Here is a 24,793-nt window from a genome sequence, read left to right as displayed (position 1 = left end):
AGCACTCAAATGTGAATTGTTCTTGCTATTGCTTTGCAGTCTTTTAGGACCATCAAGTTTCTCTTCCTCCTAATCAAATTTCCTCTGCTCCAACATAGATGTCTTCAGGTTTCTACCCTGCTTAGAAACCTTCAATGGCTCTCTACTAGTTCCATGAATGTTTCTCAAAGTGCATTAGAATCACCTGGGTGGCTTTTTATACACCTGTACATTATCAGGCTTCACCTGAAACCTAGTGTATCAGACCCTTTAGGAGCTGGGCCTGAGAATTGCATGAGAACAAGCTCGACAGGTGTCTCATCCACTCTATTAATAGTGTGAGACTTACTGACCAGCAGGATGGTGTCCATATGCCTTTGCATGACTTTTATTACCCCTTAAAATTGGGCTCTACTGTCTTTACAGTCTCGCCTCCTGCCACACGGAATCACTGATAGTCCCTATCAGAAAAAAACTGTGAAAGACTTTGAAATGAGAAAAAAAAATAAATCGGGGGCATCTTGTCTAGCACACCCTGTGGGTTAGTCATGCCTCTCATTGTCATTGAGCTCTTTTACAACTCTGCCTGTTTTATAAAATTGATAATGATGCATGGAAATGCACCGGAATCATGTCTAGTGGAATATAGCTGATTCTCACTCTGTGGATAAACCCGTTTTGCATCTACTTGTAAGCTCACTTTGGCATTCCTCATTGCCTCCTGTGTGGTTCTTTGAGTTCTCCTTTGAACTAGTTGTAACATCTTACTGGTTCCCTCATTAATTAATAAATTTAAAAAATCTTGACATGTGTTCATTTCATATTTGCATGAGGCCATGATTTTACCTTTAAAAGAATTATCCTTTAAGACCCTAAACATGCTATGGTATCTCCCATGTCTCTGTGGGGGTGGTATGGTTTCCTCTGCCTCCTGCCTGCCATACCCACCAGTTTCTCCAGTGATGTCCCTCTTACCCTTCAAGGCTCCACAAAAGTTGTCAAGCATCAGCTTCTCTATCAAACCTCAAGACCAACCCATTCATCCATCCATCCCCAACCGGGCAACTGAGTCTCAGTGCCCTTCTGCTCCTTGTTCCTACCTTGTTTGAGCATTTCTTACATCAGATGCCAGGTGATACTTGTGGGAACTGCTCAAAGCCTGAGGGCACAATTATGACCACTTCTCTACTCAACCCCCTCCGGACTTCAGTTTCCTTATCTATAAAATGGGGATGATAACAGCACTGACTTCACGGGGCCATTGTCAGGGTTAAATGAGTTGATCCATGCAAACGCTTAGAGAGCTACCTGGTATATAGTCAGTTTTGAATAAATGTGAGCCATCACCATTTTTTATTATATTTTTCTAATTAATTGCTTTGGATCCCCCTTGTCTTAGGTGGCCGAAACTGCTAGCTATCCACAAAAGCTGCTTCCTGGGGCTCTATTTCTCAGCCCCCGTTCTAGTTAGGTATGATCAGAAATGGTAATATGCACATTTCATGTCTGGCCCATAAAAATTCCCATCTGCGCTCCTCCAAGCCATCCTCTTTCACGTGGACTGGAGTAGAGACCTCAATGACCGGAATAACCTTGGAAACCAAATGTTAAAAATGGCAGATGAGCTATCAGCCAGGTTCCTGAATGACTGCCTGAAGCAGCACTCGCCCTTCCTCTCTCCCTCGTCAACACCCCAGAAAGTGCAGTCCATTCCTCTGCAAGGCTTCCTTCTCCCAAGACCTTTTAGGCTTTGCTGAGCACAAAGATGGGTCCTTTTTCTTCCAATGCCAAATGGAAACGGAGGCTACCTAGACCGCCATTTCCACAAGAGGTCACAGTCCCTTTCATGATGCCTTTTTACTCGTCTGCTCATGCCTTTTCCAGCCTAGAGGAAAGCACACATGCAATGGGTTTCTACAGGATGAGAGCCCTCTCTGTTGGGGCCAACCTTAGCCAAGGATGTTTCACTTGTTCCAAAGTTACAGCTGTTCGTGATTAGCTCTTGCAGTTCATGCACAGAGCCAGGGGCATATGGGCTCCAAGTGTGGATCTCATTTCAGTGTCTGCTACCTTACAGAACCAGATGTACTGGGCTCCCTTATCTGGGTGACCTTTACCCACCACCCTTTACCCAAAGAGTGAGGCAGATTTTTGAATCCCAGAAAATACAAAGATCTCTTCACACTTTTCTGGAAGGCTGCTCATTTACATAAGGAAGAGTAGCCATTTACCTGGCTTGTCCTTGAACCAAGCGATCTTCATCCTGGGATGATCGAGAAGCTGGAGTTTTGGGTTCAGCCTTCAGTGAGCACCGCAGTTGGATGCTGTCTTGACCAGCACCCTTTTACATCATTACTATTATGTCTTCTTTCTACAGTGAATACCTCAGCAATAGAAGCAATGCATAGCATTTGGAGAAGAAAACACAATTACTATGTTTACAGGGGCCCAGAGAGGGTAGCAATTCCTGGACACCCTTATTGGTTTTTGCTCCATACCCACTCCCTTCTGATAACTGTGAGGACTAGATGTGATTATACAGTAAAGCACTTCGATCAGCCCTTGGCACATGGTGAACCCTCAGAAGATGTCACCTTCTGTCATAATCGTGGGAGGAGAGACATGACCTGCAGTCCTTCTCTTTAGCATTGTCAGAGTAAGAATACGGACCACTGTGCAGGGTACATTCTCAAGAGTCTGTGTAGGGATAAATGTCTCAGCCTTAAGGGCTTCCTCTAGTCCCTGCAATAGGTCCTTATAAACTTCTGCCAAGTTATTTCAGAGCAGTTACCAAAGCGGGGGTAGATTCTTTCTGTCAGCCAGCCTGACTTCCACATATATTTCTTCCCCCATCTTCCCTTCAGGGGACCCTGCCCACGCGTGCTCGTCACCACCCCACCCCGCCCCCCGCCCAAAGCTGTGAGCATTGGGGAGAGGAGAGAAGACTGCAGTTTTGCCAACCCTTGGCAGGAATCTTTCTATCTTATTTTGTTTAGAAGACAGCTTCCACCAGGCCCTTCAGCTGTGCAAAGATATCGGCATAAAGCATTGTCTCCACAATTACGAGACAGGCTAGTCAGCACGGTCTTCATCAAAATGAGGTTTCTTTCCAAGAGGTAAAGAAGCAACTCTATTACTATTGGCAATGACTGTGTGTGTGTGTGTGTGTGTGTGATGGAGAGACAGAGGCAGGCAGGTGTGAGGGGTAGGGAGGGGATAAATGAGTGTTCTCTGCAATGATTACAGAAAATTTAAGCCCCTTTCATGATCCAGTTCTAGACCTAAACACCGTGTTACGAAAAGTCAGGCTTTCTGTGTTTTGTTTTTTTCTTTCCCCCTCTGTGAGCATTTTATTTCCTCAGTCTGCTGGGCAGTTACTTAGAGAGCACTTTCCAGAAAGGATGATACAGCACAGTAAATGGCCCAAGGGACTGCTCTGTTCAAACCTAAATCAAAAGTCATTAACACTGTCTGATGGCCATTTGGCAGTCTCGGGAGAAGGGAGTTCACAGCAGCAGCTACCCACCTCCTCGGCTCCCGACAGCTCCGGCCCGCTGACCAGGTCAGGACTGACCCGGTCCCGTGCAACCAGCATCCCATCCCTGTGGCCGACTCAGGTGCCACTGCCAACCATGGAGAGCCACAGCTCCAGAGACCACATGGTCTGAAGGGGACCCGAGGCCTGACATGCCCAGGCCGGGACAGTGAGCTGGAAGGGCTAGATATCTAGGAACAGAAGATCGCCTTGTCATCACACATATTTGGCCCTCAAAATGTCTACTTCAAATCTTTTTTAGATAGATCCCTAGGTAAGAACAAGTGAACAAATACCCTTGCTCTCTTCATACCTAATACAATTAAAATAAACTTATCAACACAGGATGGACCATAAATGATATATAATTATCTAGAGTAACAGGTCTGATATCTATGAACTGAGTTTAAATTACCAGCTTATGTTAAAGATTTTTTTTTTTATTTGAGAGAGAGAGAACAAGAGAGAGAGAGAGAGCACATGAGAGGGGGGAGGGTCAGAGGGAGAAGCAGACTCCCTGCTGAGCAGGGAGCCCGATGCGGGACTCGATCCTGGGACTCCAGGATCATGACCTGAGCCGAAGGCAGTCGTTTAACCAACTGAGCCACCCAGGCGCCCAAATTACCAGCTTATGAAGACTTGCAGTGAACGAGGGGGACAGGAGAGAGAGTGTACAAATAGCTACATTTTTAAGCAAATATAAATGTTGGTGAGTGCTAGAAGGGAGTTAACAGGGTACAGAGAGTGAGAGGAAGGGGGGGCCTCACTTGACCCTGGGCGAGGAGACATCTGGGCTGAGTCCTGAAGGATGGGAAGGGGGCAGCTTTGGAAGAGGTGGGACAGCAGGTGTAAGGACTTGGAGGCAGGAATGGGTTTGGTCCATTAAGGACCAGAGAAAAGGCCCCGGGGTGGCTGGCACTCATTAGTCAGGAGGAGGGGGGTAAGGCAGAAGGGGAACACATAAGGGAGAGATAGGGGAAGCTGGGGCGAGCAAGCCCCCCACCACCGCAGGAATGGATTGAAGGTACATGAGCACCATGTGGAGAAGAACTTTCCAACAGTTTGAGCCATCCAGATGGAATGGGCTTCTCTGGCAGACAGAGAGACAGAGAAGTGTCCAGCCACCAGAGTTCATCTCCACTGTTCTCAAAAATGTGCTACTCGATTCCTCCTGTCTGGAGTTCGGCTTCACGATTATCCTTATCACATATCATCTTGTTAGATTCAGTCCCTCCCTCTGGCCTGACTGGCTCTTTCCAGATAAGCATGCCTCCGATGTTTTCATCTGGAAGCCGGGGATGAAAATGTCAGCTAGAGCAGGGCTGAGGACAGCGGGCCGCTAAATCCACCCTCCAGCAGAGGGGAGAGGCTGTTCTTAGGGATGAAATGCAGAGGGTTCAGGCTTTAGGCAGGGAGCAGATGACCTTTACTATCTGTGATTCCTGACCGGGTCTATGAGATCTGTGTGAATACATCACAAAGTATAACACACATTCTGGCACGAGTGGGTTTTTAGGGGAACGTGTCTTCATGAAGATTCAATATGTAGATATGGGGAGAGCAAATTTCTTTTTGGGGTATAGTATTTAAGTACAACATTTTTGGGCGCCTGGGTGGCTCAGTTGGTTGAGCGACTGGCTTCGGCTCAGGTCATGGTCCCGGGGTCCTGGGATTGAGTCCCGCATCAGGCTCCCTGCTCTGCGGGGAGCCTGCTTCTCCCTCTCCTACTCCCCCTGCTTGTGTTCCCTCTCTCGCTGTGTCTCTCTCTGTCAAATAAATAAATAAAATCTTTAAAAAAAAAATTTTTTTTTTAATTCTTTAAAAAAAATAACTACAACATTTTTATTATCATGAATCAATTATTTCTTTTTATGCCAACAACATATTTCTGAAAAGTGTCCCGTATGCCTGGTATCTTGTCTACGATTGCTTCAGCATTTGGCCCCTGGGGGTGGAGGCCAGCCAGCCATCTGCTCATCGCCCAGGGGGAGGAGTGTGTGATAAGCATTTCGCCGCGGGTCCCTTTTCAACTCAGAAGACGTTTTCATTTTTGCTACCATTAGAATGTTCCTATTTAGGGAAGCCAGGCTTTCAAAACCAGCATTCTGAAGAACCGCTTACCTTAAGCATTGACGCACCGCAGGCAGAACGAGTTCTTTCTGGCAAATGCAGAGCCTCCAGCCACAGGTCAATATTTTGCACTGTGGGCAAGTCCACCTTCATTCCCACTGCTGGGAATCACCCGGAGATGGGAGCAATCTGGCTTTGGTAACTTGTGCCCCTAAGTGCAGATGTTTATGCTTTGGTTTCCTTATTTATAGAATTAGAGACATGAGATTCATCTCATAATAAAAATACTAATTTTTTTTTTTTAAATCCCGTCTCCTGAAAACACAGAAGAGTTAGAGGAGGAAGCTGCCGGTGTGCCCATCTGACCATACAGCGCAGACACAGTTCTGCTTTGGAGGAGACTTGTTATTGCCATTCTGGGTTCTCACTGCCTGTTCCTGAAGAGGCTCTTGTAAGCAGAAATCCCAGAAAAAGACCTTCAACACAAGGCCTTAGAATCTCCTTCTCACATGTTAGATATGCCAGGTAAGAAATGGGATGTGGTCAGAGCCACTTCTGTGTGATTCTATTTCTCAAAGCCTGGTCTGCAGATCACCTGCATCAGAATCACATGGGGTGGGATTCGGGAGATGTTTGTTTGAAGTGAAGATATCCTGGGTTCTAGCCCAACCTAGTGAGTGAGAATCTCTGAGGATGGAACCCAGGAATTTGCTTTATTTGCTCAGTTATGCATGTGATTTTTAGACATACTAAAGATTGAGAACCACTAGTATTGCTTTTCTTGGATGGACTTTTTGGTCTATTTTTAGTCTAGTAATTAAAATGATGCCAGATAGTGCTTCTTCTGTGTTAGTCATTGCTCTAAATACTTCTATTTATATATGTATTAATTGGACCCTTGCAGAACTTTATGACATAGTCTATTATAATCCCCATCTTATAAGAGTGAACAGAAACACAGAGAGGTTAAGTAAGTTGCTCAAATCACACAGTCAGGATTCAAACCCAGGCAGAGTCTGGTTTCAGAGTCCACACATTTAACCCTAGACCAGGCAATTTTATACCTTGGTTTCCTACAATATGACCACATCCCCCTATGTCCCACCTATCTGGCAAACACCTCTTCTTTCAAAACTAACTTAGCATTTTTGCCTCTGGGAATCTTTTTCCTTCCCCCCATGAGGCAGAATACTTCCTCCTACTGTGTGTGAAAGGGAAGATGGGAACACAGGCAGGTAGCAAAGCTGCTATCTTGTTTCTTGGCCTTACCCTGTGACATCTACTGCTTGTTAGTATTGGCATGAAAACCGCAGTTCTTGCGTTGTTAAAAGTGACCCTACCTCACAGCATTCATTGGCATTGAGTTTGCCTGCCAATCAAACTGCGAAAACCCATGCCAGATTTCCTAGGCGTGAAGTAAAAGTTCCCCTCATTTACTAATCAGAGCAGCTCCATGTGAAAGGCTGACTCTTGTCTGTTGAAGGAATGAATGAATGAATGAATGAATGAATGAATGAATGAATTCTGTATGACTACGTCATTCTCTGGTGTCTCATCAGTGCCCTGGGGGATCAAGCTTCCTGTCCTTATCACACCTCATTTCCCTCCAAGCCAGAGGTCCTGGTTTGCTAAGGAGGGTCATTACCTTTCCTTGGCAACTGGAAACGTGCTGATCCACATCGTAATGCCTCATATTACGTAGTGCTTTTATCCGAAGTAGACTGCAAATCCTTTTGAATTGTCGGATCCATCCTACAATAGAGCTGGGACTTGGGCATTATTATCATCCTCATTGTGTATGCAGAACTAGTAGGAAGGGGGGAAGGTTAATGACTTGCTCAAGGTCACCACACGTGAGCCACTCAGCCAACGTCGGAAGCACCTTCCTCACCCACAGGCTCACCCTTCCGTCCTGTGGTCCTTCCTGCTCTCCTGGACTCCCACTGCCATTTGCTTCAGCGTTACCCGCAAGCTCTGGTCCCTTGTGCATTTCCTGGTATCTGATACTCTTTCACTCCCAACTCTTTCACACACATTTCCAGTGTGACAGTCGCTCCATCAGCCACTCAAAGCAGGAGCATTTGAAAGGAGGTCGGCTATTTTCCATGAGTACAATTATTTATGTGCACAAATAATCGTGCACATAATTGGCTAATGGAGAGTGCAATCGGCCACATGTGGGCATAATTAGCCACTTGCCCCTCATTTGGAGGGTATAATTATCAAAGCAGGCAATTTTATATCTGCGGGTAATTGTACATGCAGAAGAGAATGGTGGATAGGAAATCTGGTCCTTAATTACCTTTCATGTCGTTATTTCCAGAATAGCATTTTAAGATAAAGGTAACTTTCTGTTTTCAATTGCCTGCTGGGATCAACTGTCAGATCTAGTCATGAGGAGAAGGCAGGGAGCAGGGCATAGGAAAGAAATGCGCCAGGATTTTGTGTACCAAGCTGAAGTCTGAAGCTTCCTCGCCAGAAAAACCCCAGCAGCCAATTACCCTGGACATTACACTGAGGCCCACCTAGTGGTCAGCCATCTGCCTATGCAGACAATAAAGCTCAGTTTTTATCCTTCTCCATTATTGTGTATCATTTTTCTTTAGCAGTTTTAACGTTTTCCTCACTTTGTGGTTTTATAATCTCAGAAACGCCAGTTGGCTTGGCACAGTAAGTGATTTTGTTCGCTGCTGGAAGTGGGTCATTTAAAATGCTTTAACAATACCTTTAACTAGTCATTCATCTGGGGATGTACATAGAATAATAAATTGAGAACACGTCTCTTTGTGGTTTTTCCAAGACGTTAGATGACAGAGATTTTGAAGTCTCTGCTGTGCCCCCTGCATTCTGGTTTAAACAGCTCTGCAAAACTTTCCCACTCTCCCACTCAATCACACAAAAATACACTTGCTAACAGCAGATCCTAAAAATACATGTCACATGTGAGCACAAGGGAAATTATTTCTTAACATGAATTGACTCTTTAGGAATATGCAAGCTGAGTAATTTTTTAAAAAGAAACTCCAAATCTCCTATTACACTCTCCTTCATCTCCATCAGAGCCTTGTCTTTAAGGGGGAGGGGGGCTAGTACGCACAGTGGTTGGGGGACAGGCTTTTTGGCACCAGAAAGATGTGGGTTTCAAGCCTGACTCTGCCACTTGCCAGATGTGTGAACTTGGATAAGTTATTTAAAATTTCTAATTCCATTTCTTCGTCTATTAAATGTATTGTTCTGAAGATTAAAAGGAATGCAGGTAAAGTACCTAACAATGCTGGGGACATTGTAAGGGCTCAAATAAGTGCTATCTATTATTAATATTAAGAGCCTCATCTTTTAATCTATAGCGTCCCTCACATGTACCAGTCACATGACACTGTATTTCGTGTGTCCAGGCCTCAACTCCCTACTAAATGGATAGGAATGTTGTCTTATCTGTCTTTAGAGTCCACACAGCATCATGCCCATAGAAGATGCTCAATAACTGGCAATGGACGATGGAGCATAACATCCCGTGACTTTTATTACTGACCTTGAGCCAATGTCACACTGCCCTCCATGGCTTCAGGACCTTGATCATAAACTCTATCCTCCAGCCCCTTCTCCACAGTCGCCCTCCTAGCTGGAGGGCTCCTTCTAATCTCTGTGTGCACCTCTCCGGCTTCAGGACCTCTGCCATCACTCCTCGAGCCACTCTTTAGACGTCGCTACCCCTCATAGCTGAGGCACCCCTGGATCTTGAGTTTCCTTGGACCTCGTTATGTCCCCTTCCTTACCTTCCACCTTGCGGGGGCCCAACCGTGCACATCCCTTCCCGGCTCTGCTTTCAACGCCTTCACGTCGATAGCTTGAAACTAGTCACTGTGGGAGTATTTATATCGCATGATAAGCAAATGCTACAAATCAAGGCTTTCCCCCACCCCAGGAGGGCCAGTGGTTAGCCATTTTCCAGTATAACACTGTGCATGTTTACATATATCTATAGCATAACCCCGGATCCTTTCCCACCTCATTGTTGTCCATCATCCCCTATTGACTTTTGACTTTCCTATTTTGCATTCCAGGGTCATCTCTTCCAAAACACATGCCATGTCCTCTGATGGTCTGTTCCTTCCCTTTTCTAGACTCTCCTTGGGGGTAACTCGAACCTTCTCCTCGGATCCCATTCATTCCTTCTGTTACCCATCTCTCATGAACTCCTCATGTGCTCCCCTCGGCTGACATTCTTAACCTTCAGCTCCTGACGCCTACATCATAGGCAGTGTTTTAAATATGGTAAGGCACTGTCTGTCTGCATTTATTGTTCTGATATTCACATTATCTCTTTAAGAGAAGGAGAGAAGGGGTGCCTGGGTGGCTCAGTCATTTGAGTCCTGGGATCAAGCCCCAGCCCTGCATGGCTCCTTGCTCAGCGGGGAGCCTGCTTCTCCCCTGCCCTCTCCTTGCCGCTCCCCCTACTTTTGCTCTCTTTCTTTCTCTGTCAAATGAATAAATAAAATCTTTAAAAAAAGAAAGATTTTATTTATTCATTTGAGACAGAGTGAGCATGAGTCGGGGGGAGGGGCAGAGGGAGAGAGAAAAGCAGGCTCCCTGCTGAGCCGGGAGCCAGACGTGGGGCTCCTGGAGCTCAATCCCAGGACCAGGAGATCACCTGAGCCTAAGGCAGATGTTTAACCATCTGAGCCACCCAAGCACCCTTAATTAAATAAAATCTTTAAAAAAAGAGAGGAGAGAAAGATAGAGGGGTCACACGCAGGTCTTTTAATGGCTGGCCTACTGGTCCCTTTAGAATTTTTTAACCCAGTTTTAACACTAATGTAATGTTTCTGGCAGTGACTTTCACATGGCATTTGATGCTGTTTTCACTCACTGCAGAATGGAGTTCTCTACTGTGCATCTTCATACAGCGCTAACCCATGTCAGCCTCCAAGTGCTTATCAAATGGATACAGCTCTCCCCTGAAAGAAGAAAATCATAAATATCGCCTTTTTAAAAAAATTGCAAGTCTACAGTGAGGTGCTTACCCCAGAGTAGTGTTGCTCAAGGTTGTTTATACTGAGCCCATGACCGATGCCCTGTGTTCCTCTGGAACATCTGCTGAACCCGAGCCTGGGCCAGAGGGGGCTGGGGGAGAAGAAAGGACGAGGAAAGCTGTGGCAGAGGATGAAAAAGAATGATTCTGAAGGGCACTGCGCCCTGCTCTCTGGGACCGCTCTGCACATGGCTAAGTGGGAGACAGCAAACTGGGCTGGGTCCATTTGGCCTGCACAGTCCTTTTGAGGGATTTTACCCAAAAACTGAGCTTTCTGGCTTTTCCTGAGAAATCTTCAGTATTGGCCAGACTGGCCCTGCATTTCTGCATGGGAACACAATTGGCTGTCCCTTTAAAACAGGAGTGCACTCTCCAGCTGGAAACAGCCCACAGCACTGCACCCCCCCCAAACCCAAATTGTTTCACATCCAGCCAAAATCACTCATTTATGTTGTCAGCTGGGCCTCTGCAGGCATTTCAGTTTGACATCTAGCCTAAAGGAAGCCCCGGAGCTTACCTACATTTTAAACATTTCCCTACATGATGTTTTTATAGGCTAGGGTAGGGTCTCAGTGTTTCTCTCATCTATGAACCTCCACAGTGCCTGCCACAAAGTAGATGCTCAGCTAACTAGAACGAAGTGCTCACTGAATTAAATGGATTGACCACCCAGGCAGCCTTGCTGGAGCTCAGGCATGCTAGTGTTTCTGGGACATGAGCTGCAGAATGTCACTTGTAACAGGTTAGGCTTTGGTCTCTCAGCAGTGGAGGCGAAGTCCCCTCTGGAGGTGTGTAGAGGACCGCAGAGGCCCTTTGAAGAACGTGAGTGAGAACCAGTTAGTTAAGGAAGCTCCTTTTACCGGACGAATCTATTACTGGATCAAGATTTCAGCGCTTAATGCAAGGACCAGAGCGCTAACTAGTCGCTTAATCCTTAGTTTGCCACATGGGCCTCTGTTTCCTCATTAGAAAAGCAGGACTTGGTGGCAGAGTGAACATTCTGCATGATTCCATTCTGGCTTTCTCCGAAAGGGGGCGTGGCAAACTGGCCTTAATCCCAGCACCTTCACAGCAAATGTCTTTATAATTAGACTTGTTACTGACTTTAAAATAATTTTTCGAATCCCTAAATAAAATAATGAACGTTGTGTTTCTGATGGAGAAGGAAGTGGGAGACTGTGAACATGCCATTTTCTCACCACCGTGACTTGTTCTTGATAACACCTGCTTTAGGTTGGTTAGCACTCTGCATTGCTCGTCTTCCTGGCTGTTACCTTTGGCCTAGACGCGGCAGAAGCGAAAACCCTGCACGGAAATTAATAAAAATCTTGGTTACACCGCCTTTGAAGCATCTGCCTGCCCTCAAAGTCATGCACCAGCTCCCATACTAATTAGAGCGGAACAAAATGGGTGCCTTTCCTTTTTGGTAGCAAATTAAAAATCAAGAAACTGTTTCCCCCTCTTTTGATGTAACCTGACACCACTGTGCATATGAAGCATCTCCCATACTGAAATGAGGGATAAAGAAAACACCAAGGTGCTAATTGAATTCATATCTCCTCCTCTCCCAGAAGCCAGAAAAACAGAACTAACAGAGCAGTTTCAGGTCGTAGAATCTCAATAATCCAAACGGACCCCGTCTCAAATTAAAGTCCTTTTTCAATATCTGAAATTGTAGCACATCAAATTGGATGCTGTATATTTCTGTGGAGGAAATTCCCCCAAAGGAAGCAAGAATATTATTTTCACAAATAATTGGCTTACCACATAACTAATGGTATAAAATCTGTGAGGGCTTAATTAAAAATTGCCCGAAACACTCACAGCAAGTCAAAATAAGTGAACAAAGATGACTTTCTTAGATGAAGACAGGTATGACACATTTCTATCATTTCAAAGCTCTTGAATAGCTGAGAAAATCTATGTATTCCTTTTTTAAAAATTCAATGAATAGTTGTAGGACAAAACTAGAACTCTTAAATAAATCTTCACTTGCAGCTACGACTTGTCAAGTACTACTCCAATACCAGATGCTATTCTTGACATTTTCCGTACGTTTATTCCTCACTGCAAGCCATCAGTATTCCACCTTACCTATAGAAAAACAGATGCTGAGAGGCAAGGTCATTGAAGGTCATTCAGCAAGTGGCAGCATCGGGATTTGGATCAGGTCTAACTAAACCTAAAACCTATGCTTTAAATAATAGAAAGCATTTATGATGATGAATTTGGCAATGAGCAAGCTTTGACCACATACCATAAGTTGAAAAATTCACTCTTCCTGTTATTTTCTACATCGTCTCTTAAAGTTTTTATTTCTTCCATGGCAGACATGTCTCTTAAGGTCTTAAATTTTTTTGGAATGTATGGCTGAAAGTTGTTACACTACAACATTATTAGCTTATTTTGTTTATCATACCTGTCTTGACTCTTTCCTCCTACTTGTGAAATACTGCCTGTTGAAAATCTACTCTCCTTGGTTAGGCAGTCTGTCATTTTTGTTTCATTTGGGACAGGAGAATTAATGGATGGGACTAAATAAGAGATGGTGGAGGGATGTGAGGTTTAAACAGACTAAGCAATGAAGAAAACAGGTGTTTGCGTGGGGAAAGAATGTGTAAAATGCAAGATTCTAGAGGAAGTAGCATGGCAAAGCTTTAAGAGTTTCCAGGTTTTCTGGTGGCTCTTAACAGCTATTTATAAAAATACCAAAGCATCTTATTTATTTATTCATGTGCCTGATTGTGAGAAGCAATCACTATCATGCTTCTCCAATATACTACGTCCCATATCAAACTCTCGAAAGAGCATTGATGAAATAAAGACAATGACATTTGTTTCTATGACCATTGATATGAACACCATTGCTGAATTATACTCTTCTTTTCATACTTGTGGGTTTACTTTTCTGTCTGTCTGCTTCCCCAGTGAGCAACTTAAGGACCTTAGCATCTCCCACGCCTAGCACAATGCGTAACACAGAATTGACACTTGGTGAATTTTCATTGAGTAGAGGCACTGTCTGGAAATCCCTACTGACCACTGGACTGGACCCCAAGAATTAGTTTTGGCCCAGGTCAGGTTCTCCAAGGCCCTCTGAACACCAAGTTTAAAGCTGGGACTCCTCCCCCCAAGATGGATCCAGTTCCCCAGCCCTCGCCTGAGCTCCTTCCAGCTTCCTCCTCTTCTTCCTGAATGTCCCCGCCAGCCCCAGGCACAAGGATGTATGGATTATGATACCAACTCTTGAGCTACTCTGAAGACATCATAGATGAAGGGATGCTTGAACACTGAGTAGGGCACCAAGTGAGGAGTGTGAAGTGAAAACCCGAGAGGCAGACAGGGGGGCAGTCAATTAAAAAAAAACTCTAGAAATTCCCTTAGATTAATTGCTAATGAGCTTGGAGGTCACTGTCAAATCCTTGCCATGTATTTAGGAGATGAGAAAATGAAGACAGGTACGTGAATTTACTGAAAAGCTTTGGTACAGGGGAAAAGAGTAATAGGATAGTAACTAGGGGCAAAACCTGGGTCAAGGAAGATTTTGTTGTTTTGGCTTCTGTTTTAAAACATTTTTAAATGTTTTCTGGTGGCTCTTAACAGCTATTTATTTAAAAATGTGGAGCAAAGGGAAGACAGAGCCCCTCACCCTCAGAACTCACACTGAAGGGAGACCGTAATAATTTAAAAAGTGATCTGAAGTCAGCCGTGACATAACCTTCAAAGATTACAAGAAATCAGGAGGAGAAGCAGCCGTCTTGGAGAATGTGACCATACAGCTAAATGTCATTTTGACAGCTTCTTTCTTGGAGGTACATTTAAGATTATTTGAATTGTCATTTTCTCTAGGAAGACTTCACTTTAATTATACAAATATTGAATATTTTTCAAGATAAAGATGGTAAAGAATTTGCTTTGAAGTCTTTAGCCTTCAAACACTATCATATGAAATCCTCATTGGCAAAACAGTGAGGAATATGGAAATAAGTGCAATCCGGCCTCATAAATGAGGAACTGTGAATGTTAATGGTGCAGTTTTACCGCGAACCTTTTAAAGGGCCCACAACGGAGAGGCTTTGTTATTTCAAATATCACAGATCTGAGGGCTCCCTGAGGGAGGTAGTGATAAATATTGGTAAAATGCCTATAAAGACAGCAGGGCAAAAAATAAGCCAAAAGTTTGAGTTGGCCCTTTAAAAAAGCTGCATAACCTTTCATTTAATTGCCTTTTCCCAGCAAATCAGAAATAAAATCTGAACGCCAAATGTGCTGGTTACCCCTGAACATGCTCAGAAATATCTGCCGTAAGGGGATTTAAAGTGTAATTGCTTTGCTCTCGGCTTAGGGGCAAAATTGAACTGTGGTCTGCGCGAGGTAGTGTGTATCTCTGGGCAGGGCTGGAAGTACCGAGCAGAGGGGAGTCCAGAGAGGGGCTGCTGATCGTGAGCAGCCTGGAATAGTGGAAAAGGCAAGACACACATCAAAATCCCAGCTCTTCCACTCTGCAGCTGAGGATCCCGCATAAGTTACCAAACCCTCCTGGGCCTCGCTTTCCTCATCTGTAAGATGGTTATATTAATATCTAACTTCGAGACCTACAGTTAGGATTAAAAGACATAATTCATTCATTTGACAAGTACTTATTGAATACCATGTGCCAGACTCTGTTCTAGGCCCTAGGAACACAGCAGTGAACAAATCAGGCTGACATTTTAGTGCAGGAAGACAGATAACATAGAAAATAAATGTCAGTGGCTCGGTAGGTTAAGCGTCCAACTCTTTGTTTCAGCTCAGACTATGATCTCAGGGTCATGGGATGAAGCAGCCCTGTGTCGGGCTCTGCACTCAAGCACAGTCTACCTGTCCCTCTCCCTCCTTCTGTCCCTCCCCCTCTGCCCCTTCCCCTGCTCATGCATGCACTCTCTCTAAGAAATAAATAAATAAAGTCTTAAAAAAGAAAAGAAAAGAAAAGAAATGTCAGGTGAGTGGCACGTGAGGTGAGGAAGAAGTGAAGGAGGTACGGCAGGTTGAATTGTTCGTATATGGTGGCAACAATATCTCCCATCCCATGGGCTCTTGTTACAATTTGGCTTTGACCTTTCTCCAATTAAGAGGTGGGTTCTTTGTTTCCTTCCCTTGAAATGGGATAGTTTTGTGACTTCAACCAAGAGAATATGTGGCTTGTATGAGATGCAGCTCCCACCTCACTTGCTGGAATGTTCACCTGTGAAGCCTCAGCCACCATATTAACAGTCCACTGCCCTGAGGCCCCCAGGCTGTAAGGTAGTTCAAATGAGCCCACATGGAGAGTTCACCTGCAGGGACCTGAGACTGTGAAGAGAGAAAGAGAGACCCGGCCAGCCCCAGCTTCTTGAAACCATTCTTCCAGTTCTAGCCACCATCTGACTATGACCAGATGAGAGAGATCCAGAAGCCAGAACCTTCCAGCTGAGCCCTTGCAGAATTCCTGACCCTCAGGGACTATGAGAAATAAAATGTTTGTTGATGTTTTAGCCCACTAAGTTTTGGGGGAGATTTGTTACACAGCAACAGATAACTGGGGCAGTGGAGAAGCAGAATAGAACAATTTTACGTAAGGGAGAAAGAAGCCCTCACGGAGAGTTTTGATTAACAAATTAGGGGAGTGAGGGAGTGAACTAAGATATCTGGGGTGCAGGTGTGCCTGGTGTCTTCAAGGAACAGAGGAGACCTGATTGTCACTGGAGCTAGGGAGGGACGGAGCCAGGAACAGCAGGTGAGTTCAAAGACCAGATGGTCTAGGGTCTTGCAGGCCACTGTAAAGACCAGTTTTTACCATAAATTCAGAAGCTATTGGATGGGTTTGAGCCGAGCGATGACAGGATATGATTTATGTTTTAATAGGAACACCCTGGATGCTCTGCTAAAATTGGTACCTTGATTATTACTTTCATTATAGCATCTCTATAAAAAGCAAAGGTCAGCTCAGTAAGGTTAAGTAATTTATCCTAAGTCACTAAGCTCCTAGTGGCAGAGACGGGATGCAAACCCACATTATCTTTTTCAAGATACCTTTTTCTAAGAGAATGAGTTTTACAGAAACCACACCCTACCATAACTTCAGGGCTGGAAGGGGCCCTTACCCCAGTTCCTCTTATGCTGCTGTCCCCTTTTGTGGAGGATGTAAGGCATAGTTGGACTCTGGAGCCAGATGGACTTCAAATTCTGCCTTTACCACTCATCAGCTACATGACCTTGGGTATGTCACTTAACTTTCTGTGCCCCAATTTCCTCATCTATAAAACGAGGACAACTCACTTGGTGTTAACTAACTGGAATTTGAATAAAAACTTAAAAAATAAAAATAAAATAAAATGAGGACAGGGGCACCTAGTTGGCTCAGTCAGTTGAGCATCTGACTCTTGATTTTGGCTCAGGTCATGCTCTCAGGGTCGGGACACTGAGCCGAGTTGGGCTCTGTGCTGGGTGTGGAGCCTGCTTAAGATTCTCTCTGTCCCTATCTATCTGCCCCCTACCCTGCTTGCACGTGTGTGCACACACACCCTCTCTCTCTAAAAAAAAAAAGATAATAAAAAATAAAAATAAATAAAAGAACAAAATAAAATGAGGACAACTCTACTTACCTCAGAGGGATCGGGTAAGGGTTGGCAGACAGGCATCCCAGGCACTTAGCCCAGTGCCTGGCCTATAATAGGTGCTTAATCATGTCTCACTGGCCATAAGCACAGGCCTCCAGGGGCTCCCCAAATTCTGCTCCCTCAACTGTACATTAGAAAATCACCAACCTGCCCTCAAACCCCCATCTCCTGTCCCTGCCACCCACATTCTCCTTCCTTTTTGGCTCAACAGCACCTTCCCTCACACTACCCTAGGTAGAACTTCTAATCTCATACTCTATGTCCTGAGGAATTCACTTTTTCCATCACTGTGATTTCTAATTCCTGTCCATGACCACTTTGTCAAAACCCCTGTAGGGGAAGAGGGGACCCTAGGGGAACGCACTTTCGCCACCCCCTCAGGCTCTGCTTCCACCTCTGTTTTGCAATAACAACTGCTCTTGGAGAGTGAGTCCTCATCGTCAGCGTGTTCCATCCAGCCCCCACTCTCTTCTGCCTCTGGAACACCTCATCCTCTTGGATGATTCTAGACCCTGGGTCCTGGCCTTTTCCGCTGCTGGTGCCTTGGAAGTCTTCCAGCATCCCTGCTAATCATGTTTCCCACACCCTGGCTCACAGTGGGTCAAACTCTTCACTTTTCACCACCTTTATCTTGGCCTCCTGTCAGTCACATCACTGCCATGATGACAGCATGGCTCTCGTGGCTTCTCACAGCCGCCTCACCTCTGTGATTGTGTTAGTCTGTTCCAGCTGTTACAATGATACCTAGACTAGATGGCTTATAAACAAAAGAAATTTATTCCTCGCCGTTCTGGAGGCTCAAAAGCCTTAAGATCAAGGTACCTGCAAATTCCGCGCCTGACGAGAGCCTACTTCCTGGTTCATGGAAGAGTGTCTTCTCCCTGTGTCCTTATGTGACGGAAGGGGCAAGGGAGTTTGAGGAGTGCTCAGTAAGGGTGCTAATCCACTCACGAGGGCCCTTCCCCCAGGTCCTAATCACCTCCTGAGTGCCCCACCTCCAAATACCATCGCTTTGGGGATTTGGTGTCAATGTATGAAGTTTGGAGGGGCAAAGTCCACAGCGGTGATCTCTGGGGTGGAGGAAGGAGTGCTGGCGTAAGAATCCAAAGCCTTGGCATTGCTGTGTCTGGGTTTGAGCAGCCACTTTCCCTTTCTGAGTCTTCACTGAGGAGACAGGAGCCAGGACATTGATCTGGGAGCTTAAGTCCTAGCTTATCTGTGTGACCTTGAGCAAGCCATCGAAGCTTTCTGGGCTTTATTTATTTATCCATAAATTGAGGTGGCTGGTGCAGAATGGTCTCTGATGGTTCCTACAAGCCTGAAAACTTCATATTCTCTAAGATTGAAATTCTATTTTTGATCCCCGCTCCTCCTTCCTGGTCTCCCACTTCCTCACTCTGACTAGAGCAGTTTTGTTTTGTTTTTTTCTCATTGTGAAATGGCCTTTCCACCTCCTCCCTATCCCCTGTGCTGAACACTTGTGGGCCCACTTACAATTACCCAGGCATCCATATCCTTTCCCTCTCTGCTTTTGCTCTTGCTGTGACCTGACTGGGGAAAACCCTCACTCATTTCTCCTCCAACACAACTCTGAGTCCTCCTTTACAATCTAGTTCACAGATGCCTCGCTGAAAGCCTTCTGGATCTCCTTGTCCCACCACCTTCTCTCCATCTCCATCACTTCCTGTTTTATCTGTCATTGCCCTCATGCCAGGAGATGGTCTATAATTATTTTGAAACCCAAGATGCTATCAGTCATTTCTGAATCCCCAGCTCCTGAAAATTGGTGAACTGCTACTCAATGAGTGGAGAGATCCCAACACAAGAGAGATCTGACAAGAGTATATGCGCCATAGGACACATGCTACCAGCTTTGCATTTTAAAGAATGACCAAACTTAGAAACTCAATCCTCTCATTTTAAAAGGCATATAGCATAAATGGGACATCTTTAGAACACCTAACCAGGGTGTCACGCTCTGTATTTCTAGTGCTGAATTCACCCTTCCTCCCAGATGAGCCCCTTTTGTGTCCCCTATTTTTAAAGAAGTGCTATCTTCTAAAGGCTCAAACCTTGGAACCATCTTTGCCTTCTGCCAATGTTCTTGTCTCATGCTGTATCCTCTCCTGGACTTTCCTACTGGTTTCCTGCTGGGTCCCCAATTCTCCTCTATCATCCTTGAATATACCTTACAGATTAATCTTCCAAAAGTTCAATCCTGATTGTGCCATTTTTCTTTTTAAAAAAGTCTTTGCTGCCTGATAAATAAGATTTAAACTCCTCTGGCTCTCATTCAAGCCTTGTATGATCTCATTCTAATCTCACTTTCCCAGATTAATGGTCCATCAGTGGAAGGAAAAAAATACTGTCTTCAAAGTTGTGGGTCTACAGCTGAGTCTTGAAAGACGGATGGAATTCAGCTTGGTCTGGTAGTCAGAGCTATGTAGATGTTAAGATTCTTAATCACAGTTCTGTCACTTACCATTTGAGTAAACTGGACAGCCACTTCACTTCTCTAAATCTTAATTTTCTTAATTAAAAACAAGAGTTGTGACAATTTCCCTCGATTCTTTTGGAACAGAAAAGCTCCCATATGACATGGGAGTACAAAGTTCTTGCCTTCATGTAGCTAATTTCTTTGGTCAACCAAATCTAATATGATAGGCTTTAGTTTGTTTTCTCCCAAGAGAAATCCTGTATAGGCAGTAACACAAAGTCTCCTTGGAGAAGACTTTTTTTTTTTTTTTTGTCTTGTTAATGAGTTTCCTGGGTGGTTCTGTAGCTTACAAAAATGTAGGCAAGTGGGGACCTATTAGTAACATGGTACTTTGCCTCTTGTTAAAGAGTTGCCTCCAGCTGTGCAGAACTTTGGGAAGGGGAGGTGTACTTATTTGTAAGCAAGTATAGGAGCTGTTTTGGGGGTACACTGTGTCCCTCCAAAAGATACATTGAAGTCCTAACTCCCAGGACCTCAGAATGTGACTTTATCTGGAAATAGGGTCATTGCAGATATAATTAGTTAAGATGAGGTCAGAGTGGAGTAGGGTGGGCCTTCAATCAAATATAACTGGTGTCCTTATAAGACACAAAGACACGGACACAGAAGGGGAGGTGGTGGAGGCTGAGACCAAAGTGTTGCAATCCAATGACTTCCAAGCTTGGCCACAACCACCAGAAGCTAGGAAGAGGCTGGGAAGGATTCCTCTCTACTGATTTCAGAGAGAGCGTGGCCCTGCCAACACATTGATTTTGGACTTCCAGCTTCCAGAACTGTGAGAGAATACGTGTCAATTGTTTTAAGCCCCCCAGTTTGTAGTACTTTGTTATAGCAGCCCTAGGAAATGAATACAGGGGACTTCTGGAAGGAAAGGAACTCCACCTCTGCTCCCCAAGATTCTAAATCATCCCTGTAGTTAATAAAAGTAAAAATATCCCTGAAATAACATCAACTGAAGAAAGAAGGTGTCAAGAAATGTAAGCCAATAGGGCGCCTGGGTGGCTCAGTTGGTTAAGCGACTGCCTTCGGCTCAGGTCATGATCCTGGAGTCTCGGATTGAGTCCCGCATCAGGCTCCCTGCTTCTCCCTCTCCTGCTCCCCCCTCTTGTGCTCTCTCTCTCTATCTCTCTCTAATAAATAAATAAAATCTTTAAAAAAAAAAAAAAAAGAAATGTAAGCCAATAATCCACAGCTCCGGAGGGGGGCTAGCTCTGGAGAAGCATGTGGTCTAGGCTGGAATCTCCTCTAGTACAGCCACTTCCACACTGTGCGGGGACTTTGTGGGAACAGGGCTGACCATGGGCACAGAAACTCAAAAGGATTGTTTCCCAGGACCAACAGTCAGCTGGGACGCTCTATATGTCTACCAGATGTTTATAGCTAGAATTAGTACTAATTGTTTGATGTCCATGCTTTACCAATATTTAAATATTTCACTATCACACTTGCTGTAAGGAGTAAGTTATTTATTTATTTATTTTTAAAATTTTTATTGTTATGTTAATCACCATACATTGCATCATTAGTTTAAATGTAGTGTTCCATGATTCAGTGTTTGTGCATAACACCCAGTGCTCCATGCAGAACGTGCCCTCCTCAATACCCATCACCAGGCTAACCCATCCTCCCACCGCCCTCCCCTCTAGAACCCTCAGTTTGTTTTTCAGAGTCCATAGTCTGTCATGGTTCGTCTCCCCCTCCGATTTCCCCCCCTTCCTTCTTCCCCTGTAAGGAGTAAGTTAAATGGGACATAATTGCAGCCTGAGCAAGAAGCTGGCTTGACAAGGTCCACAGATCTACCCAGGACTAGTTTTTGAAAGTGACATCTTATGCAGATGACCATGGTTCCAATCTTTCTCTCCCTGATATTTAGATATAAGACTGACACCTTACAGACCACGTACTCAGTCTCCCAGATTGGGAAAAGGAAGTTCTCAAGAAGATACTGGACTTCCTACTGATGAGGGAAAGTGGAACTCAAACAATTAATTAGAAATAAAAAAGGAATTTTATTCTATCTGTTCTTCACGTTGAAAAAGTGGGTCATAATGGCAAACACAGAACACAGCGAACAACAAAACTATGTACATGCTTGACTGTGAAGGATAAAGTGTTCCAGAAATAACAGAAGAGAAAATCTATTATTGGAAGGTTCAAAAGAGACTTTTTTCTGAGACCTGTAGTCCAGTTTGTTGAACCAAATCTCTCAATGGACTTCAAATAGAATCTTTTTTCTACAGAAGGGAAGCGATTACTCAAAATCAACCAAGAGCAAGAGAGTCACATTACAGCAGTGGAAATCGGTCAGCTGTTCCCATGCAGAACCGAATTCAGAAAAATATTCATTTTCTCAGCAATAGCTTGTCATTAGCTACAAGTTCTGCTTGGAAAAAGCCAAGTGATGTTAACAGCACAACACTACATGGATATAAAACGGATGCAGTAGTCACTCCTCCATTAGCAAAAGAGACAAGCCAGCAAAGAGTGATTAAAAGAATCATTTGCATCCCCCGAGGACTCAAGATTGGCATGACAGTGCTTAGCTCTTCATGCCACCTGCTTCAGCTGGGTTCTTGGTGGCATCTGCTGAGAATATTGGCACCGTGGATTTTCTGTATTAAAGTGGGAGCTGTGTGTGTATATAATGATACACACTCAGTAAGTGCTCAAAGAACACTAACTTGATGTTTCTGAGTGTATAAAGGGGGCTTTAAAGCAGCTATTATAATACTAAGGACGGTGGGGAATAAAAATGACCTTCCTATACACAAAAAAAGATCGTAAGTTTGGGGAGAGTGACAAAACGTGAAGAGTCACAAGCCGGGAATCAGAATCCTGTAACTAGCACCTCACAGTTTATACTGTATTTCTATGTCATGTATCCTGTTTAAGTCATTGATGATCTGAATTTCCCCATTTATACAATGAACATGGCAGCCCTTCTATCTCCAGGGCTACTAGAAGCGTTAACAAGTTCACGTCTCTTTTGTGACTTCATCAAAACTAAGGTGCAAAGAAAGTGAACTAAATGCCAAGTGAAGAAAGATTATCACTTACCTTTTTTACCTTCTTGGGTCATACTGAGTAAGTAAGAAAGTATGCTTTGTCTACGTATTATTCTTTTTTCTTTTTCTTTTTTAAGATTTATTTATTTCAGAGAGAGAGAACATGAGCGGGAGGGGCAGAGGTAGAAGGAGAGAGAATTTCAAGCAGACTCCATGTTGAGCCCCAATCTCATGACCCTGAGATCATGACCTGAGCTGAAGCCAAGTGTCAGACAGTTAACAGACTGAGCCACACAAGCGTCCTTCTATGTATTATTCTTATTTGCCCTTCCTTTTCCTGGTTCCTCCTTTTCTTTTCTCTCTTTTTTTAAAGATTTTATTTATTTGACAGAGAGAGACACAGCGAGAGAGGGAACACAAGCAGGGGGAGTGGGAGAGGGAGAAGCAGGCTTCCCGCTGAACAGGGAGCCCGATGCAGGGCTCGATCCCAGGACCCTGGGATCATGACCTGAGCCGAAGGCAAACACTTAACGACTGAGCCACCCGGGCGCCCCCTCCTTTTTTTTTTCTCTTGATCCTTTTACATGGATATTTACAAAAAACTGACTGTGCAATTTTTTTTCCTCTTTTTGACAGGAACTCATACAGACCCTTTCAGGGCAAGACCCTAGGAAAACATATTTGCCCAGCTATTCCACACATGCCTATCCATTGCTTTCTATAGATAAGGTACTATGTTAGCTACTGTGGCAAATGCAAAGTTGTTTAGAACATCCTCATTGCCTTCAAGGAGTCTAAAACTCCTTCAGGGCATATAAGGCATGAATACAAATAACAAAATCAAGCAAATATTGTAATAAGATCCTGAAAGATTCGTGCAACCAAGTTCATAGACTTTCAGGAAAAAGGAAAGCTCTTTTTTTTTTTTAAAGATTTTATTTATTTATTTATTTGAGAGAGAGAATGAGAGAGAGAGAGAGCACATGAGAGGGGGGAGGATCAGAGGGAGAAGCAGACCCCCTGCTAAGCAAGGAGCCCGATGCGGGACTCGATCCCAGGACTCCAGGATCATGACCTGAGCCAAAGGCAGTCGCTTAACCAACTGAGCCACCCAGGCGCCCAGGAAAGCTCTTTTTGGAATATGAACTAGCTTTTAAAAGTTGGTTATAGAAATCGACATAAGAAGATGAGTCCATGGGAAAATTCTACCTTTTGCGGAAAGAGGTAATGGTGTGAGCAGAGACATGGAGAGCTGGTGTACTTGATTTCCACTTTCTGACAGTCTGGTTAAAAAGTGGACTCCCTGTAGCTGGCTAGTAGCATATTAGGCTGGAGAATCATTTAAGGTTTGATTGAAGAGGGCATTAAGTGTAAGGTTAAGCCTGAAACAGTACTTTTAAAAACTTGTTTTTAGCTTTTAAAATTTTTTTAAAAATTTAAAACTTGTTTTAGTTTAAAAAAAAATTATTATGAAATGGTAGCCAAGCTCGTTGGGCTGTAGGGCTTCCTCCCGTTACGCTCACATACTTTGGTGTCTTTAAGGAACGCCATGGAACCCTTAGGGCCCTACAGAGTACCCTGTATTTTGCAGTAGGCAAAGGGCAGCCATAAATGTTTGCAAGCATGGAGATGACAAAATCGGAATAGAATATTCTGAATATATACCTGGCTCACCTTTAAATTAATCGGCAGGGATCAGACAGGAAAACAAAACAAAACAAAACTGTGCTGGTAGAATGGCATATGCAGTAAGCATTGGACAAACATTTGCTGAATGAATGAATGAATGATAAAATGATAATAGGAAGGACCTATAGAATGATATTGTGAAGGAATGATTGATAGCATGTGCTGATTGATTAGGGGGACCAGAGAGAAGTTGTGGTGAAAAACGTCAAGGTTTCAAGTCTGAGCTCCTGGAAGAAGTGTGGTAGTATGAACAGGAAACAGGAAGAGCTTAAGAAGAACCGATTTGATGGGAGACATTATATATTAGATTTTTAGCAGGTTAAACACATTGGAGAGATATTCAAGGGG

General features: G+C 44.2%; 1 long non-coding RNA gene across 1 annotated transcript in view; it reads right to left on the bottom strand.

Moving 5' to 3' along the window:
- The window catches only part of LOC118026751, a 57,227-nt gene that overhangs the window by 11,984 nt on the left and 20,450 nt on the right, over positions 1-24,793 (bottom strand). Inside the window, exons 2-4 of the long non-coding RNA XR_004683675.1 lie at positions 10,455-11,921; positions 5,636-9,445; positions 2,211-3,705 (exon numbers count right to left, since the gene is read on the bottom strand). This is a non-coding gene — a long non-coding RNA (uncharacterized LOC118026751). The remainder of the gene's footprint in view (positions 1-2,210; positions 3,706-5,635; positions 9,446-10,454; positions 11,922-24,793) is intronic.

The sequence above is a fragment of the Mirounga leonina genome, unplaced genomic scaffold, assembly GCF_011800145.1.
Source record: "Mirounga leonina isolate KUSES-001 unplaced genomic scaffold, KU_Mleo_1.0 Mir_114, whole genome shotgun sequence".
In the NCBI taxonomy this organism is placed as follows: domain Eukaryota; kingdom Metazoa; phylum Chordata; class Mammalia; order Carnivora; family Phocidae; genus Mirounga; species Mirounga leonina.
Note: the sequence above shows the minus strand (reverse complement) of the source record. Positions and strands in the feature narration are given on the sequence as shown.